This window comes from Salvelinus fontinalis, chromosome 11, assembly GCF_029448725.1.
Source record: "Salvelinus fontinalis isolate EN_2023a chromosome 11, ASM2944872v1, whole genome shotgun sequence".
NCBI lineage: Eukaryota > Metazoa > Chordata > Actinopteri > Salmoniformes > Salmonidae > Salvelinus > Salvelinus fontinalis.
The window spans coordinates 29,593,674-29,613,468 of record NC_074675.1 but is presented as its reverse complement, the minus strand read 5'-3'; the positions used below and the strand labels follow the sequence as shown (position 1 = coordinate 29,613,468).

The 19,795-nt window shown below is 45.8% G+C and overlaps 1 protein-coding gene across 3 annotated transcripts in view; it reads right to left on the bottom strand.

Annotated features, from left to right (window-relative positions):
- Positions 1-19,795, bottom strand: part of LOC129865469 (lysine-specific demethylase 6B-like) — a 166,973-nt gene that overhangs the window by 138,812 nt on the left and 8,366 nt on the right. The window lies entirely within an intron of this gene.

Genomic DNA, 19,795 nt, shown 5'->3' with positions numbered 1-19,795 from the left:
AATAGACAGAGAGAGAGAGAGAGAGAGGGAGGATGTAAGGCAGGAAGAGGAAGTGAAGAGGAGGAAAAGAGCACTCAAAGAAAGAGAGGGAGGAAATGAGAGGAGTGTGGGAAGGAGGGAGAATGCTTTGTCTGGCCGCATCCTGTTGGATGACGTATTTATGTTGAGGTGATGTGTGTGTGTGTGTGTGTGTGTGTGTATGTGTGTTCAGTACATCCTTTTTGCAGAAATGTCTGGTCCTATTGCGCATGATTCAATAGTAGGAGGTAGAAGTCGTCCCTAATTATAATACTGAATACTGGTAGGTCTGCACAGTTTGCCTTTTCTATGTAACTGGAGCAAACATAAACAGTATGGTGTGTGTAGCTGAGGCCTGCGAACTGCTGCTGCTCCTACTTCACAAACAGGGAGAGGTGTGTGTGTGTGTTTATCTAATGTGCACAGTTTTGGGGTGCAGAGAGAGAGAGAGGGGATCCTGCCCACGTGACATCCGACACATACCCAAAGCAAACTGGCTCCATTTCAATTAGGGCTGGGAACTGCCAGGAGCCTGATGATACGATATTATCATGATACTTTGACGCTGATACGATGTTATCATGATACTTTGACGCTGATACGATGTTATCATGATACTTTGACGCTGATACGATGTTATCATGATACTTTGACGCTGATACGATGTTATCATGATACTTTGACGCTGATACGATGTTATCATGATACTTTGACGCTGATACGATGTTATCATGATACTTTGACGCTGATACGATATTATCATGATACTTTGGCGCTGATACGATATTATCATGATACTTTGACGCTGATACGATATTATCATGATACTTTGTCGCTGATACGATATTATCATGATACTTTGACGCTGATACGATATGTTTTGCAATCCTCAGGATTCTCTATGGATTCTGATTTGATACTGTGATTGTAGTGCGATTTCATGTTCCGAACATATTGCCCATGTCTGCTGCAGAGGGACAATCAATCAATCAAATGTATTTATGAAGCCATTTTTACATCAGCAGATGTCACAAAGTGCTGTACAGAAACCCAGCCTAAAACCCAAAACAGCAAGCAATGCAGGTGAGAGAGTGCCGAAGACATGTTGACTCGCTATTTAAAAAGAAGGTGGAGAAAGGATGGAATGTAGCGCTAGCTGTCCCAAGTATAGCCCACTAGCGCTAGCTGTCCCAGGTATAGCCCACTAGCGCTAACTGGCCCAGGTATAGCCCACTAGCGCTAGCTGTCCCAGGTATAGCCCACTAGCGCTAGCTGTCCCAGGTATAGCCCACTAGCGCTAGCTGTCCCAGGTATAGCCCACTAGCGCTAGCTGTCCCAGGTATAGCCCACTAGCGCTAGCTGTCCCAGGTATAGCCCACTAGCGCTAACTGGCACAGGTATAGCCCACTAGCGCTAGCTGTCCCAGGTATAGCCCACTAGCGCTAGTTGTCCCAGGTATAGCCCACTAGCGCTAGCTGTCCAAGGTATAGCCCACTAGCGCTAGCTGTCCCAGGTATAGCCCACTAGCGCTAACTGGCACAGGTATAGCCCACAAGCGCTAGCTGTCCCAGGTATAGCCCACTAGCGCTAGTTGTCCCAGGTATAGCCCACTAGCGCTAGCTGTCCCAGGTATAGCCCACTAGCGCTAGCTGTCCCAGGTATAGCCCACTAGCGCTAGCTGTCCCAGGTATAGCCCACTAGCGCTAACTGGCACAGGTATAGCCCACTAGCGCTACCTGGCACAGGTATAGCCCACTAGCGCTAACTGGCACAGGTATAGCCCACTAGCTCTAGCTAACGCCACCTAGACAAAATGTAATATTATTTATATTTCGCTCATTTTTTATTATATTTTCACAAATCGATAGTCAAATTATCGATATAACGTTGTCCAAAATAATATTGTGATATGTAACTAGCGATTTTCCCCCATCACTCATTTCAATCTCCCTTCCCCTCTATAAGAGACCCTCAATATCTTCCCTGACACACACACCTCTCACTGTGTGCAGGAGCAGCAGCAGCACACACACACTCACTCACACACACACACACACACACAGCAAGCTGTCTGCATGAAATATTCAGTGAATTTCTCAACATGTGCTCTTTCCTCCTTTGCATGTGTAGAAGTGCAAAAAAGCAGAGAGACAGGAAGAAAGGAGGAAGAGAGCGGAGGGAGACGAGTCAATGAGGGCAAACAGCAGAATGGAGAGAGAGACAGGGAGCGGGAGAGAGAGAGAGAGAGAGAGAGAGAGAGAGAGAGAGAGAGAGAGAGAGAGAGAGAGAGAGAGAGAGAGAGAGGGAGAGAGAGAGAGAGAGAGGAGAGAGACAGAGAAAGAACCCAGTTGACTCCATTCCAAGCAACTCCCCTTAGCAACAGCCACAGCTCTGTCTGTGTCCCATTGGCCGGCTGACAGCACACATCACAATCCCATGCACGGTCCTTCAGCCAATCAGGAGGCTCCCAAGGAGCTCTGCATTTTGGATTCCATTTTCACCATGGCAACAGAACCCTGCTCTTGGCATGGCCTATGTAGTAGGCTGTCCCCTTTAACCCCCCTCACCCCTCACCTAGACACCTTGATCACCCTGCACAAACTTAGTGTACATACTGTACATATTTGCTTGCTTTCTAGTAAAAACACCAACTCAATTGAGGCCACAAGAAGTACAACTACAGAAATAAACAAAACTCATGGGCACCAAAGACTATGACTGTTTGCTAAGGAGACAAAGATGCTCAACAGTCTCGATTTACTGACTATTGCTCATAGTGCTTTTTGAGGTCGGGTTGACTCAAAAAAAATAATCGCTGTTTTCGATTTTCAATTAATAAAAGTCACATGATGGTAGTGACGGGCAATTACTGTTAACCATCAAATATTCACATCACTTTACTTTAATAACATTTGTTTTATTTGACGACTTTATTATTTCATTCCAAGTCATCTCATCTCCATAGAGCTGCTGCCTGCGCTGTCTGACAAAATCACTATTTTTGTTGTTCTTCAATGGAAATAAGGCAGAGCTTTATGACTGCTGAACACCAACTATCATTCACTTACATCATGTATTTTCAAGCTTGCGAAGCAACTGTTTTCTATCCCTCTCCGTTGGCCTTCTCTCTCCGTCTCTGTCTCCGTGTCTGCTCCGCACAGACCGGACGGGTTTCACTCAGCACTAACGGCTCGACACTTGTGTGTGTTTGCTATTTGAACAGAAACCATGACAGATGCCTTTGACAAAGGACCATGACCATGACAAAGGACTTTTAGACGAAACAAACTCCCTCAATCACATCAAATACATTCAGGACGTTCTCAGAACATTTCAACAACGTTACAATCCGTGACACTCATCCAGAACATGCTTCCATTCTCAGCAGTGTGTGTTTCCTGCTTCTTTCCCATTGGGCTTAGTCTTCATAATGAGTTGGCATTAGCCTCATTCTTCCCAGCGTTGTGAGAGCGTTGAGTGAATGTTAGACAGGGTTAAAGTCCTAATGTCTGTTAGGGGCCTTATCTCTCTCTGAGACATAAAACATGAAGAGGTGTAATATCTCCTCAGAGACACACACACACACACACACACACACACACTGCTGCTACTCTCTTTGTTCTCTCACTGAAGAGAAGGGAGACAGAGAGAAAGAGATACAAAGACAGAGAGAGAGAGAAGTTATCAGATACCAAGGCTGACTGAGGCACTCAAAGACAATGAATAAAGTGATAAATGAGTCTGGACTTTACAAAACAAGCGTGTCTGTTCAGTGTGTGTGTGTGCGGATGTTTGCCCTGAGTGTCTGGAAGTATATTCTATGTGTGTGTGTGTGTGTGTGTGTGTGTGTGTGTGTGTGTGTCTGTGTGTGTGTGTGTCTGTGTGTGTGTGTGTGTGTGTGTGTGTGTGTGTGTGTGTGTGTGTGTGTGTGTGTGTGTGTGTGTATGTGTGTGTGTGTGTGTGTGTGTGTGTGTGTGTGTGTGTGTGTGTGTACGGAAGTAATTGCGACAATAGCCACACAAGATACCAGAGACCGTAGCGTCTAAACATAACACACACACACACACACACACACACACCATATTGAAGAGAGGGACTGTCAAAATTAACAGCAGGTAATTAAAGGTAATGACAAACCTTCTCGTGGGTTTAACCAGCCAGCATACTTTACTATCTCCACACACACGGCCAGCATACTTTACTATCTCCACACACACGGCCAGCATACTTTACTATCTCCACACACACGGCCAGCATACTTTACTATCTCCACACACACGGCCAGCATACTTTACTATCTCCACACACACGGCCAGCAAACTTTACTATCTCCACACACACAGCCAGCATGCTTTACTATCTCCACACACACGGCCAGCATACTTTACTATCTCCACACACACGGCCAGCATACTTTACTATTTCCACACACACGGCCAGCATGCTTTACTATCTCCACACACACGGCCAGCATGCTTTACTATCTCCACACACACGGCCAGCATGCTTTACTATCTCCACACACACGGCCAGCATACTTTACTATCTCCACACACACAGCCAGCATACTTTACTATTTCCACACACACGGCCAGCATGCTTTACTATCTCCACACACACGGCCAGCATGCTTTACTATCTCCACACACACGGCCAGCATGCTTTACTATCTCCACACACACAGCCAGCATGCTTTACTATGAACACTCATTACACACTCAATTAGTCCAGGCTTTCATTAGGAGTTAGTATTAGTTAGGGCCATGGGAGGACGACGCCCGCAGACAGCTGAGGTACTAGACTAACTTTATCTCCTGTGAGGGATAAAGGATAATACTAATTCCTGATGGGATCACTGGCAAAACTGCGAGCTTGTTATCAACCGATCTTCCCAGCTGTGTAGGTTAAATGTAGCCTGGAAGCACAAGGAGTCAGTGGAATGTTAGCAGAAACCGACTGGCACCCAGGCTAGTTTTGTATACATTTTGTATGCACGTCAGTAACGTAGTACGTGTATTTTACCTCTGCCTGTGGTATTATTACTATGATGTAGTTGGCAGTACTCTTCTGTTGTGATTGCGTCATATCAAATCATACTGTATGCGTGTAGAGTAAACAATCTGATTGAATGTGTATTTCTCTGCTCATGTGTCTCTGTGCCGGTGTGTGTGAATGATTAGGCTGAGTCCAGCGGCTCAGCAGAAGCTTTCCTAATTGAGTTAGCCGTGGTAACGTGAGTGGCGGCTGGTTTTCCAGGAATAGACTCAACCATAGAGAGGAGGAGAGGACGACAGGAGGACAGGAGGAGAGGACGACAGGAGGAGAGGAGGGCAGGAGGACAGGAGGAGAGGAGGACAGGAGGAGAGGACGACAGGAGGACAGGAGGAGAGGACGATAGGAGGAGAGGAGGACAGGAGGAGAGGAGGGCAGGAGGAAAGGAGGACAGGAGGACAGGAGGAGAGGACGACAGGAGGAAAGGAGGAGAGGAGGAAAGGAGGAGAGGATGAAAGGAGGACAGGAGGACAGGAGGAGAGGACGACAGGAGGAGAGGACGACAGGAGGAGAGGAGGACAGGAGGAGAGGACGACAGGAGGAGAGGAGGACAGGAGGCGAGGAGGACAGGAGGAGAGGAGGACAGGAGGAGGCGCCACAATATACAGACCAAGACTCTTAAGTCTGTGAGTGTTTATCATGGTCATGCGTGTTGCATGCGTTTCAATGCAGAAGATTAGAATAGCATGTGTGTTTTGTGTTCTGTGAGAAGTGCATGTGTGTTTTGTGTTCTGTGAGAAGTGCATGTGTGTTTTGTGTTCTGTGAGAAGTGCATGTGTGTTTTGTGTTCTGTGAGAAGTGCATGTGTGTTTTGTGAGAAGTGCATGTGTGTTTTGTGTTCTGTGAGAAGTGTATGTGTGTTTTGTGAGAAGTGCATGTGTGTTTTGTGTTCTGTGAGAAGTGCATGTGTGTTTTGTGTTCTGTGAGAAGTGCATGTGTCTACTGTTCAGAGTATCACAGTATCACTTTGTCAGTCTCTGAACAGGAGGGAGTGTAGTCTGGAAGCAGCTTTGTCTGGCATTAGCCAGGTTAGTAGGTGCGCCTGTCAGCTGAACTACCTCAGGTGTGTGTGTACACACACACACACACACACACACACACACACACACACACACACACACACACACACACACACACACACACACACACACACACACACACACACACACACACGTTCCCGTGCCTGTGAAAAAAAAGGTGCTACTCTGAGCAGTAAACACACACCGGAGTTGGGGTCAATTCCATTTCAATTCCAGTCAATTCAGAAAGCAAACCCAATTTCAAATGTTCCTCGTGGAAAAGCACTGAAGAGAATTGGAATTTCAGTGTACTGCTTCCTGAATTGACTGGAAGTGAAATGGAATTGACCCCAATCCTGACACACACACACACACACACACACACACACACACACACACACACACACACACACACACACACACACACACACACACACACACACACACACACACACACACACACACACACACACACACACACACACACACACACACACAGGGCATGATGGATGTATGCTTGGCACCCAGAGGCCATGTTGTGTCTGCTGAGCCCTAACCCTTCATTAAACCTGAGCCTCTCCAAGACTGTGATTAGGAGGCTTAGGCTGCAGACTGACTGACACAGGGCCAGGCTCCACATCACCCCCTACTGACAACTACATGTAACTACACCTCCCAGCCAGCACTGCTGTCTACACAGCCTGACCAGGGGTTAACGAAGTCTCTCTCTGGGGCCAGGGGGCTGGGTGTTTGGTGTTTGTGTGAGGGGCTGTATTGTCTGAGTACGAGGGGGCTGTGTGTGTATGGGGGGGTTGTGTGTGTGTATGGGGGGGTGCTGTGTGTGTATGGGGGGGGGGGTTGTGTGTGTGTATGGGGGGTGCTGTGTGTGTGTATGGGGGGGTGCTGTGTGTGTATGGGGGGGGTTGTGTGTGTGTATGGGGGGTGCTGTGTGTGTATGGGGGTGTGTGTGTGTGTATGGGGTGTGTGTGTATGGGGGGGTGCTGTGTGTGTATGGGGGGTGTGTGTGTATGGGTGTGTGTGTGTGTGTGTATGGGGTGTGTGTGTGTGTGTATGGGGGGGGGGGTGTATGGGGGGGGGGGGGGTGTGTGTATGGGGGGTTGTGTGTGTGTTTGGGGTGTGTGTGTGTATGGGGGGGGTGTATGGGGGTTGTGTGTGTGTATGGGGGGGTGTGTGTATGGGGCGGTGCTGTGTGTGTATGGGGGGGAAGAAAAAGGCAGAAGAGATTGACTGATGGATCTACTAAACAGGTATCTGGCTAATGTCTACATCTGTCAGAGTGTGTGTGTGTGTGTGTGTGTGTGTATGTGTGTGTGTGGCTGTTTTGGACAGAATCCATTTTGTAAGATCATTACCAAGACACGGCTTCTACAATGACCTCTGTTAGTGTGAGTGGCCGGAGAACAGACCTCCTACTTCCAACAGAGATTTAAACAGACCCCTTCCTTACAATAAGACACACAGATTTAGACTGGGAATGAAGAAATATCAGCAACAAAATGTTTTGTATGATTTTATGATACTACGATAACAATATCCATGATAACAAAACCAGGTAGCATTTTCCTGACTATATAACCACAGCTCAGTAGGAAGACGAAGCAGGGCCTATCGTCCCCTATTCACCGTATCCATAGGGCACTCTCCTCTCCCCTTTTCTCCTTCTTTACACCCCTTTCACACAAAGGCAGGGGGAGGGAGGAGGGGGGTGGGGGGGGGGTTGGTCAGTGGGGTGTAGAAGAGAGGGTACAGGGTAACATGAGATCAGAAAGCCAGATCAGGAAGACAAGAGCCAGAGGAAATGGGGGAAGGGAGCAGAGAAGGTCAAGTTGGGAGGGGGGAGGAGAGAAACAGCAGTGATTTTTGGGGTGGATTTTTAAACACAAGATTTGGGGAAAGACCGAGAAAAAAAACATGGCAGGATTTGATGGGATTGCGTTCCCCACCCCCACCCAAAATAAATAAACATTCACTAAGACTGACAGATCATTTGAGCCATTGGGCTCCCGAGGGGCGCAGCGGTCTAAGACACTGCTTCTCAGTGCATGAGGCGTCACCACTGGTTCGAATCCAGGCTGTATCACATCCGGCCGTGATTGGAAGTCCCACAGGGCGGGCGTAGGCTGTCATTGTAAATAAGAATTTGTTCTTAACTGACTTGCCTGGTTAAATAAAGGTAAATAATCTCCATGTCATATTTCAATTCTAAAACAACAGAAATATCTTTATCTTGAGTCTTTAAAAACAATGTTCAGTTACACTCCAATCTCTTACCAATACCATCTAACTAACTAACTAACTAACTAACTAACTAACTAACTAACTAACTAACTAACCCTCACCAGCCCCCTAAAGAGTTGCAGTGTTGACACACCTGTGCCCTCTCTACACACACATTACCAAACACTTATCTGACACCATCTAGGAGCTCTCAACACCTCTCACAACATGGCAGAGGTATTTTACACAGGTGCACACACACACACACACACACACACACATAGACTCACAGTATGGTGGCAGTGACAGTTGATGTAGAAGTAGGTCTGAGTGTTTGAGAGCGAGGCAGAGAGGTGCCAGGGAGGAGGCCACTAACAGTTAATGCCACCGTGCCAACCACAGAGCACAGAGGAGACGTGTGGGTAAACGTCTAGCGATCCCTCTCTCACTATCTCTACGTCTATTTAGCTCTCGCTCTCTCCCCTCACTGTCTCTACGTCTACCTCTCTCCTTCTCCTTCTTTCACCAGGCTGGACACTAGAAATAGACGGCAATTTCAGATGTCTGAAAAGGTTCTGAGAAGGTGGATAGCCTTCCTCGGAGCTCATCGGAAAAATAAAGAAAAGTGATTGGCCAGCACTGGGCGGGAAAACATGCTGCTTAGACCCCTGTACTACGGTGCACTTCACAATGCTCTATCAAGGCGTGTGAATACTGTGAATACGGTTCATACCTGATTATAATAGCATGTCGTTTTTCATTATTTTGTTGTAAGCCTTCCCCAAACCATAGTCCTAACCTTAATTACTCTGAATGAATGCCTAACCTGTTAACCTTTGAGTTGGTTCTGTTTCAACCCAGTAACCACGCAGAATGAACCCTGTAACCACGCAGAATGAGCCCTGTAACCACGCAGAAAAAACCCTGTAACCACGCAGAATGAACCCTGTAACCGCGCAGAATGAACCCTGTAACCGCACAGAATGAACCCTGTAACCACGCAGAATGAGCCCTGTAACCACGCAGAAGGAACCCTGTAACCACGCAGAATGAACCCTGTAACCACGCACAATGAACCCTGTAACCACGCACAATGAACCCTGCAACCACGCACAATGAACCCTGTAACCACGCACAATGAACCCTGCAACCACGCACAATGAACCCTGTAACCACGCAGAATGAACCCTGTAACCACGCAGAATGAACCCTGTAACCACACAGAATGAACCCTGTAACCACGCAGAATGAACCCTGTAACCACGCAGAATGAACCCTGTAACCCCGCAGAATGAACCATGTAACCACGCAGAATGAACCCTGTAACCACGCACAATGAACCCTGTAACCCCGCAGAATGAACCATGTAACCACACAGAATGAACCCTGTAACCACGCACAATGAACCCTGTAACTACGCACAATGAACCCTGTAACTACGCACAATGAACCCTGTAACCACGCAGAATGAACCTTGTAACTACGCACAATGAACCCTGTAACTACGCAGAATGAACCCCGTAACCACACAGAATGAACCCTGTAACCCCGCAGAATGAACCCCGTAACCACGCAGAATGAACCCTGTAACCACGCACAATGAACCCTGTAACCACGCACAATGAACCCTGTAACTACGTGGAATGAACCCTGTAACCCTGCAGAATGAACCCTGTAACCACGCAGAATGAACCCTGTAACCACGCAGAATGAACCCTGTAACCACGCACAATGAACCCTGTAACTACGCACAATGAACCCTGTAACTACGCACAATGAACCCTGTAACCACGCAGAATGAACCTTGTAACTACGCACAATGAACCCTGTAACTACGCAGAATGAACCCTGTAACCACACAGAATGAACCGTGCAACCACGCACAATGAACCCTGTAACCACGCAGAATGAGCCCTGTAACCACACAATGAACCCTGTAACCACGCAGAATGAACCCTGTAACCACGCAGAATGAGCCCTGTAACCACGCACAATGAACCCTGTAACCACGCAGAATGAACCCCGTAACCACGCAGAATGAACCCTGTAACCACGCAGAATGAACCCTGTAACCACGCAGAATGAACCCTGTAACCACGCAGAATGAACCCCGTAACCACACAGAATGAACCCTGTAACCCCGCAGAATGAACCCCGTAACCACGCAGAATGAACCCTGTAACCACGCACAATGAACCCTGTAACCACGCACAATGAACCCTGTAACTACGTGGAATGAACCCTGTAACCCTGCAGAATGAACCCTGTAACCACGCAGAATGAACCCTGTAACCACGCAGAATGAACCCTGTAACCACGCACAATGAACCCTGTAACTACGCACAATGAACCCTGTAACTACGCACAATGAACCCTGTAACCACGCAGAATGAACCTTGTAACTACGCACAATGAACCCTGTAACTACGCAGAATGAACCCTGTAACCACACAGAATGAACCGTGCAACCACGCACAATGAACCCTGTAACCACGCAGAATGAGCCCTGTAACCACACAATGAACCCTGTAACCACGCAGAATGAACCCTGTAACCACGCAGAATGAGCCCTGTAACCACGCACAATGAACCCTGTAACCACGCACAATGAACCCTGTAACTACGCGGAATGAACCCTGTAACCCTGCAGAATGAACCCTGTAACCACGCAGAATGAACCCTGTAACCACGCAGAATGAACCCTGTAACCACGCAGAATGAACCCTGTAACCACGCAGAATGAACCCTGTAACCACGCAGAATGAACCCTGTAACCCCGCAGAATGAACCCTGTAACCCCGCAGAATGAACCCTGTAACCACGCAGAATGAACCCTGTAACCCCGCAGAATGAACCCTGTAACCACGCAGAATGAACCCTGTAACCACACAGAATGAACCCTGTAACCACGCAGAATGAACCCTGTAACCCCGCAGAATTAACGTGGAATTTCAAAGGGAAACTATGAGATCTTGTTGCTCTCACACCATGTTTCCCTCTCTACTTCTCTCTTTACCCCTCTGTCTCTCTGTAAAATCTGTTTCACACAGGGGGGGGGGGGGTTATATAAGATAACATGCACTGCAGAGAGCTCTTCTCTCTCATCATATCCCTCTCTCTCTCCCTCCCTTCTCATCACATTACTCTCTCACAGCCTCATGTTCTCTCTAGCGCTCCCATCTCATCTCTCTCTCTCCCTCTTTGTCACTCCATCTTATTTCAGACTCTCGTTGACAGGCGCCCATCTCTTCTCTCCTCTCTCCTGTTCGATCGCACAAACCAGCCCATTAATGTAACTGATCCCATCAACTGGCACGCACGCACGCACCGCACACACACACGATGTCTGCTGCGTGCCCATGTCTTCAGCCGGTGGGCACAGTGGATGATGTCAGCTCCTTATCCTCTCTCTCCTGGCTCCTTCCTCTCCTCCTCCCTCAGTGTGATGCAATGTTCCCTCGCTCCGTGAAGGAGGTGTACGAAAGCCACTCTAGCACCTCCTCTCTTCTCTAGTACCACAGCTTCCTGCCACCTCCCTCCAGCAGTATCGAGTCAGCTCTCTATCCCCCTCGCTCTCTCTCTATACATATCTATCCCCCTCTCTCTCTCTTTATACATATCTATCCCCCCATCTCTCTCTCTCTCTCTCTCTCTTTGTGTGTCTGTATCTGTTTAGTCTGGTTAAGGATTAATGGTCCTACAGTTTCCAGCCACAGTCATTAAAATAAAGAGCAACAGCAGTGAAGGGGTATAGAGAGAGATAAGAGTGTAGAGAGAGAGAGATAAAGGGGTGTAGAGAGGGAGAGAGATAAAGGAGTGTAGAGAGAGAGATAAAGGGGTGTAGAGAGGGAGAGAAATAAAGGGGTGTAGAGAGGGAGAGAGATAAAGGGGTGTAGAGAGGGAGAGAGATAAAGGGGTGTAGAGAGAGAGAGAGATAAAGGGGTGTAGAGAGGGAGAGAGATAAAGGGGTGTAGAGAGGGAGAGAGATAAAGGAGTGTAGAGAGAGAGAGATAAAGGGGTGTAGAGGGAGAGAGATAAAGGGGTGTAGAGAGGGAGAGAGATAAAGGGGTATAGAGAGAAAGAGAGATACAGGGAGGAAGAAAGCAACAGATGAGAGAGTGAAAGGAGAGTGAAGGTGACAATATGCAGATGTCTGAGAAGAGTCTGTGTGTGTGTGTGTGTCAGGGTTTCCATTCGCCATTTTTTATTTTTTTTTATTTTATTTAAACCCGATAAATTCAACTGTTTTGGTGCACGATTAAAAATAGCAACTATTTTTATTTCTCAACTGGTTATTGAAGTGTGCCTCTTATTCACCGTTCAAGTGCAGACAACAGGCTGTCAGCGTGTCACCCACCACTTAACAATGTGAGCTGGAGGCCGTGTGCAAATTCCTACCATGGAAACACGGAGGCAATTATTTTATAAAGACTTCATAGGCGGCGCGTAAGTTTCAAGTCTGGGGGAAGCTTACAATTTATCCTACCATTTTTGCCGTTCTGCGTGCCAGTTGTGATTTCATATGCCCATTTTCGTGGAACAATTTCATTTCAATTTGAACGTTTTCATTTCTCAAAATCGTTGTCACGTGGTTAGTCATAAAAATCTGAATGAAAATGATACAAAGTCATAAATAATTAGCATAATAATAACATCAAAATCTGTCTGTTTAAGCTAGAGATATATATTTGTTGTTGTTGTTGCACGGGAAGCGTCTCAATCCACCACATCCGCCACCGGCGGCCTTCCTCATCTGCGGTGGAAGGTGGCCGAGCCACAGTGGTGTTTTTTGTCAGACCATGAGACATCCCGAAAATGTGTCTTCTCACGAAAATGTCTGTGCGTCTGAACGGTTTGACCTACAATCAAATATGACCACGATATGACCACAATATGACCACGATGTGACCACAATATGACCACGATGTGACCACTATGACCACGATGTGACCACAATATGACCACGATGTGACCACAATATGACCATGTTCTCCGCTCACGGGACTCGTCTGAAGTCGGTACCGCCGATCTGCCAACTTCTGTCTGTAGCGGTTTGGGCAACACCCTGATATGGAGAGGTGAGACTCTCGCGAACACGTCGGTTGTTTTGCTCTCGGGCCGCCCACGAACCTCGCCTGAAGGTAGCCTGGTACAAGTTCAGAAAATGAATGGAAGTATACACTGAGTGGACAAAACATTAAGAACACCTTCCTAATATTGAGTTGCACCTCCCCTTTTGCCCTCAGAACGGTTTCAATTCGTCAGGATATGAACTCTACAAGGTGTTGAAAGTGTTCCACAGGGATGTTGGCCCATGTTGACTCTAATGCTTCCCACAGCTGTGTCAAGTTGGCTGGGTGTCCTTTGGGTGATGGATCATTCTTGATACACACGGGAAACTGTTGAGTGTGAAAAACACAGCAGCGTTGCAGTTCTTGACACAAACCGGTGAGCCTGGCAGCTACTACCATACACTGTTCAAAGGCACTTTAATCTTTGTCTTGCCTATTCACCTTCAGAATGGCACACATACACGATCCGTGTCTCAAGGCTTAAAAATCATTCTTTAAATCTGTCTCCTTCCCTTCAACTACATTGATTGAAGTGAATGTAACAAGTGACATCAATAAGGGATCATAGCTTTCCCCTGGAGTCACCTGGTCAGTCTATGTCATGGAAAGATGAAAGATGCATAATGTTTTGACCACTCAGTGACTATGGAAGTAGTTCAGTGCAGTGGCGATTTTAGCATGTCAATCTTAGTGGGGCAATCAAAACATTTGGGTGATGCATGCCAGTAAAGCCACTACACTACACAACACTAAACAATACATTAATTGCACTATAGCGCTGACAAACGGTGCCCACAAACTGTTAGGGCCTACATAAATCTGTCCCAACACCTTACCACAGCTACACCTGGCTATCAGCGGAGCCTTGTCTGGCAGAAAAACAGTTCATTCAGCCTCATTTACTGCCTTTAAAAAAAACATAGCTGATATGACTAATGGGGTTTCTACTGACAATTGAGATGTACAAACTACGGCATAAAGGGACGACAAGCGGATAAGAGGCAATCCGGAATTTCGATTAAGACATTAATGATCAAGCAACGACGGACGTAGTCAATATAACTACTTGTTCAGCACTTTTGAAATGTACAGCGGCAGAATTCAGAACATGGGCCGTTCTTACAGTGTTCTCCCTGTACACCAAGTCAGAACCGTAGGATAAATATAGGCTATAGGTGCTCCACCAAGATAGAACAGTAGGCGAAATTAAGAGGTGAAAATAGACCAAATTATTAGGGTGAGGCACATTGAATGCCGTTTGGGTCTTTGCGTGTCAAAAAAGATACACATCACATAACACTATTTGACGCGTTAAATAACACAATTATATTTTAGAATGTTTTGTGTGCTGAATTTGCACGTGCAAGCCAAGCGCCACCACTACTATCAGTAGCACTGTCAGTAGCACTGTGTTTACAATACCGCATTGGTGAAAATAGACCAAATGATTAGGGTAAGGCACATGGGCTACTAACAACTTACTACACAACATACACTTAGTATTACTTTCTTAGCTACAGTATACATATCTCCCTGGCATATTACATCATTTATGCAGCAGCATGCAATACATTTTTGGACTCACCTTGTGAAGGTGACGCAGCGGTCCTTTGTGGGCAAATTTTGTCATCAGTCTGGCATTCTATGGATTTATGGTGGGAACTCGGGGGGAACACATGGCCACCCCATTGAATAGCAGGCTAACGTTAGTTGTTTCTTTGCAACGCCTGCTGTTAGCCACTGATTCCTTCCAAACGACTCCTTGTTGAATTTGCGATTTCCAACTTGGTGTGTAATGTTTATGTCCAATGGCCGATGGGCACCGATACGTTTTATCTATCATTTTTCTTCATATACAAGGATTGAAAAGGATTTGTCAGTAGATTGTTGACTTGATTCATGATGATGACTGCTAGCTAAGATTTTGAAATGATGTTGACATGATCAGTCCAATCAAAGCTACCGTACATATAACGTGATTTGACGTCATTTTATCTGTGGCCAATGACCTTGAGCCTTCTTGGAAGGGCACTTGTAATATAACTTCATGGCAGGACCCAAAGGGCTGAAATGTTGGAAGTCTACCCTTACTAAGCACTTGACGTACTGTCGTACTGTCCCCATGAGTGACAGAGCACTGAGCCAATCACGGCGCAACGCTCCATATTTTCTGCTGGCTCGCCCCACCACAGAAAGTACTGAGCTAATAGGCTGAAACACCTGCATTTTGTTGCTGCCTTACTCAAGACAACTAAAAAGAGACCATGTGTGTATGCAGCTTTATTAACTCAATGATATATATATATATATATATTTTACATTGTTTGCAAACTGATATGTGACACGTATTAATGCCAAAATAACATGCAAAACAGGCAAGCCCCAAAATTTGTTATCTTTTTGTGCTAAAAATGTGGGGCTCAAAACAGGTTTGCAGGATCCTGAATGAAGGGTCGCCACTGGTTTAGTGCCCAAAATATGTGTTAAATATGGGTAAAAACATTGAAAAATAATTTCCTGATCTTTATTATATCTCTCAGATAAAGGACAGACACTTTAAAACAAACTTCCATTAGATGTATTTTTTGACTATCTGTTTTCCATGTATGAATTAATTATTCAATGCGTTTCTATGGGCTAATAGCCGTAAGGCCAAATTCAGTGTTTCATCAAATACTTTTTGATATATTTTTTTGATACCTAAAGGGGTCTTAAAATTCAAAAATCAAATCGCTAAATGATCCTTGTTACGATCATCTTAACAATTCCATATGTTTGCTTAGAGGAACCCATCCCGCCACTCTTAAGGATTGTGAAATAAACCCAAACTTGTTCCTCACAAGCATAGCAGGTTGTGAACTCTGCAAACAACCTTTCCACTCTGAGGATGAGAACGGTAAATGACTGTAATTAACACCAAAAAAATCAAAGGGCAAACAATTCCCGCCGTGAATGCACAAGAATTGGCAGGAGACTAAATCATTCTGGAGAGAGACTAGCCTATATCTTCGCCAAACACCCCTCCCCCCCTTATTGTCTCAACATTTTTAATCATGCTTAAAAAAACAGTATTTTCACCCATATTTGAAATGCTTTCACTGACAGCAGCAACTCAATAATCAACTTGGCATATTGCCACGCGCGCTGCCTAAATCATAGACTTACGAGTTTGTGATCTGAATCAATGCACAGCTATTTTCTAAAAGAAGCTAATGTTCCTTCGATTCCTCTGTGGCTAAGTCATGCTTTCTGGTGATATATTTTGAATGATTGTATTTATTTCTGTATAGACAGGAGTAATTATATAATTGAGTCAAAACATTTTCATTTACTTCCCTATTTTTTATTTAACATTTATTTAACTAGGCAAGTCTACCCCGGCCAAACCTTCCCCGAACCCGGACGACGCTGGGCCAATTGTGCGCCGCCCTATTTGGACTCCCGATCACGGCCGGTTGTGAAACAGCCCGGGATCGAACCAGGGTCTGTAGTGACGCCTAAAGCATTGCGATACAGTGCCTTAGACCGCTGCGCCACTCGGGAGGTTGGACCCACCACCATAACATTTCTCTCCTAGTCCATTGGTTTTCATACCAGCTTTCTTTTCACAGTCCAGAAGCCAAAGGCACAATCCTACTCATATTAGAAATCCATCCTAGCTGTTGCATTTTTAGATCCCCCCCTCTTTCTAAGTTTCCAACAGAGATTTTCATCTCTGTCACATTTGGATCCGCTATCAGACCTTTTATTGCCTGCTTCATTACATGAGTTGCAATGTTCTGTTAAGCTATATTACCATAATCTAAATGGGATTTCTGTTATTCTGAGCACCGTGGGTGGATGCCCTAACGGGTTATGCACCCAATTCATATGGGTCCGGTACATTTCTCAAATGGCCAATTAAAATATTCCCGGTCAAGTTGTCCGGCGCCACATTTTCCTAACGGAAACCCTGGTGTGTGTGTGTGTGTGTGTGTGTGTGTGTGCGATGGCTGCAGGTGGACAGGGTTGTCATGGTGATTGATGCCAGCGCTCAATTCGACCTTCTGATGGTTTATGGTCTGGATTACCCAGAAACACTCCCGCATCTCTCTCTCACACACACACACACACACACACTGCATTCATGGTAAACTGTTACAAAGCCAGACAACAGTAACAAGTAAAAGGAAAGATCAGATACTCAACAACAAAACAGCAAACCTCAGACAGAAATAACACGTTCTGTACCAACACACACAACCAATGCTTCTCATGTGCACATGATTCTACCCCGTACCTCCTCCGAATTATTTTGGTCTTTTAAGACCAGTAAGTACTTTCTATCTACACTTCCCACTTCAACACACACACACACACACACACACACACACACACACACACACACACACACACACACACACACACACACACACACACACACACACACACACACACACACACACACACACGCAGATGCACACAAAGCCACAGTGTTTGGCAGGCAGTCAATGTGTGCAAGACCACGTTCAATACCCAGTGGTAATGTAATATAGCTGAAAGAGAGGCTGAATGACTGAGAGACCCAGGTGTGACTCTGTGGGGTCCTGGGGAGAGGGGGGACAGGGGCGTACATGCGTGTGTGTGTGTGTGTGTGTGTGTGTGTAAGAGAGAGAAAGAAAGAGAGAGAGAAGGGTGTGTGGGGTGTTACAAGGTGTGTGTGTGTGTGTGTGTGTGTGTGTGTGTGTGTGTGTGTGTGTGTGTGTGTGTGTGAGTGTGTGTGTGTGTGTGTGTGTGTGTGTAAGAGAGAGAAAGAGAGAGAGAGAAGGGTGTGTGGGGTGTTACAAGGTGAGTGTGTGTGTGTGTGTGCGCTTCTTTGGGCCGCTTGCTCCCCTCCAGGAAATAAGCTGTACCCAGACAGGGCCTCTCTGCTCGGCACAGGGCCAAAACGCTGAACATCATGTGTGTGTGTGTGTGTGTGTGTGTGTGTGTGTGTGTTCTGGCACCCACCTAGAAACACAACGTAGAGCTCTCCTGTGACATGTTGTCATGCTTTAACAAAGAGGGAGAGAGAGAAAGAGAGAGAGAGAGAGAGAGGGGAGAACGAGAAACATGGACGAGCGATAGAGCGAGAGAGAGGGGAGTGGATAGCAAGGGTATCCGCCCAGTTACAGTCCAAATCAAATCGACCACACACACAACTGGATTCCCTTTGCAGGCCTCAAGAGATATGTATGAAATTGTTAACAGTGAGAGTGAGCCAAAACCAGAACACACACACACACAGATCAGACCGCCCAGTCACAGGAGGACATCAGATAACCACTGCTGTGAACGAGGGAGGAGTGGCCAGAAAACACACCAGAGATCTCTCTCTCTTTCTCCTGTCTATCATCCCTCCATCGTTACCTCTCATTAAACCACAAAACGGCACATTTTAGAATGGCCTTTTATTGTCCCCAGCACAAGGCACACCTGTGTAATAATCATGCTGTTTAATCAGCTTCTTGACTTGATATGCCACACCTGTCAGGTGGATGGATTATCTTGGCAAAGGAGAAATGCTCACTAACAGGGATGTAAACTAATTTGTGCACCAAATTTAAGAGAAATAAGCTTTTTGTGCATATGGCAAACATTTTATTTCAGTTCATGAAACATGGGACCAACACTTTACGTTGCGTTCATATTTTGTTCAGTGTAGTCCAGAAGTAAAATTTGTCTTAACAAATCACATAATAAGTTACATGGAATCACTCTGAGAATTAATAGGGGTTGACATGATTTTTAAAATGATTTTCCTCCGTCCGACATACATACATCTTCAACTATGAAGACCAGGGAGCTTTTCGAAAGCCTCATAAAGAAGGGCAGTGATTGGTAGATGGGTAACAATAACAAATCAGACACCTAATAGATATTTAAGCACAGTCAAGTTAATAATTATGCTGTAGATTATGTATCAAACCACCCAGACATATCAAAGATGCAGTCATCCATCTGAACTGAGCTGCAGGACAGGAAGGAAACTGCTCTGGGATGTCAACATGAGGCCATTGGTGATTTAAAAACCTTTCAATGGTTGTGACGGGAGAAAAACATTGTAGTGACTACACAACAATGACCTAAATAACAGAATACAAATATACATCATACATTTTTTCCAAAACATGAATATGTATGCAACAAGGCACTAATGTAGAAACACGGCAAAGGAATACACTTTTTTCCCTAAATGCAAAGTCTTGTTTTGGGAAAATCCAACACAATATCAGAGTAACCGCCTCCTTATTTTCAAGCATGGTGGTGGCTGCATCATGGTATGGGTATGCTTGACATCGGCAAAGACAAGAGAGACTTTATAGGATGACAAGAAACGGGATGGAGCTAAGCACAGGCAAATCCTCGAGGAAAACC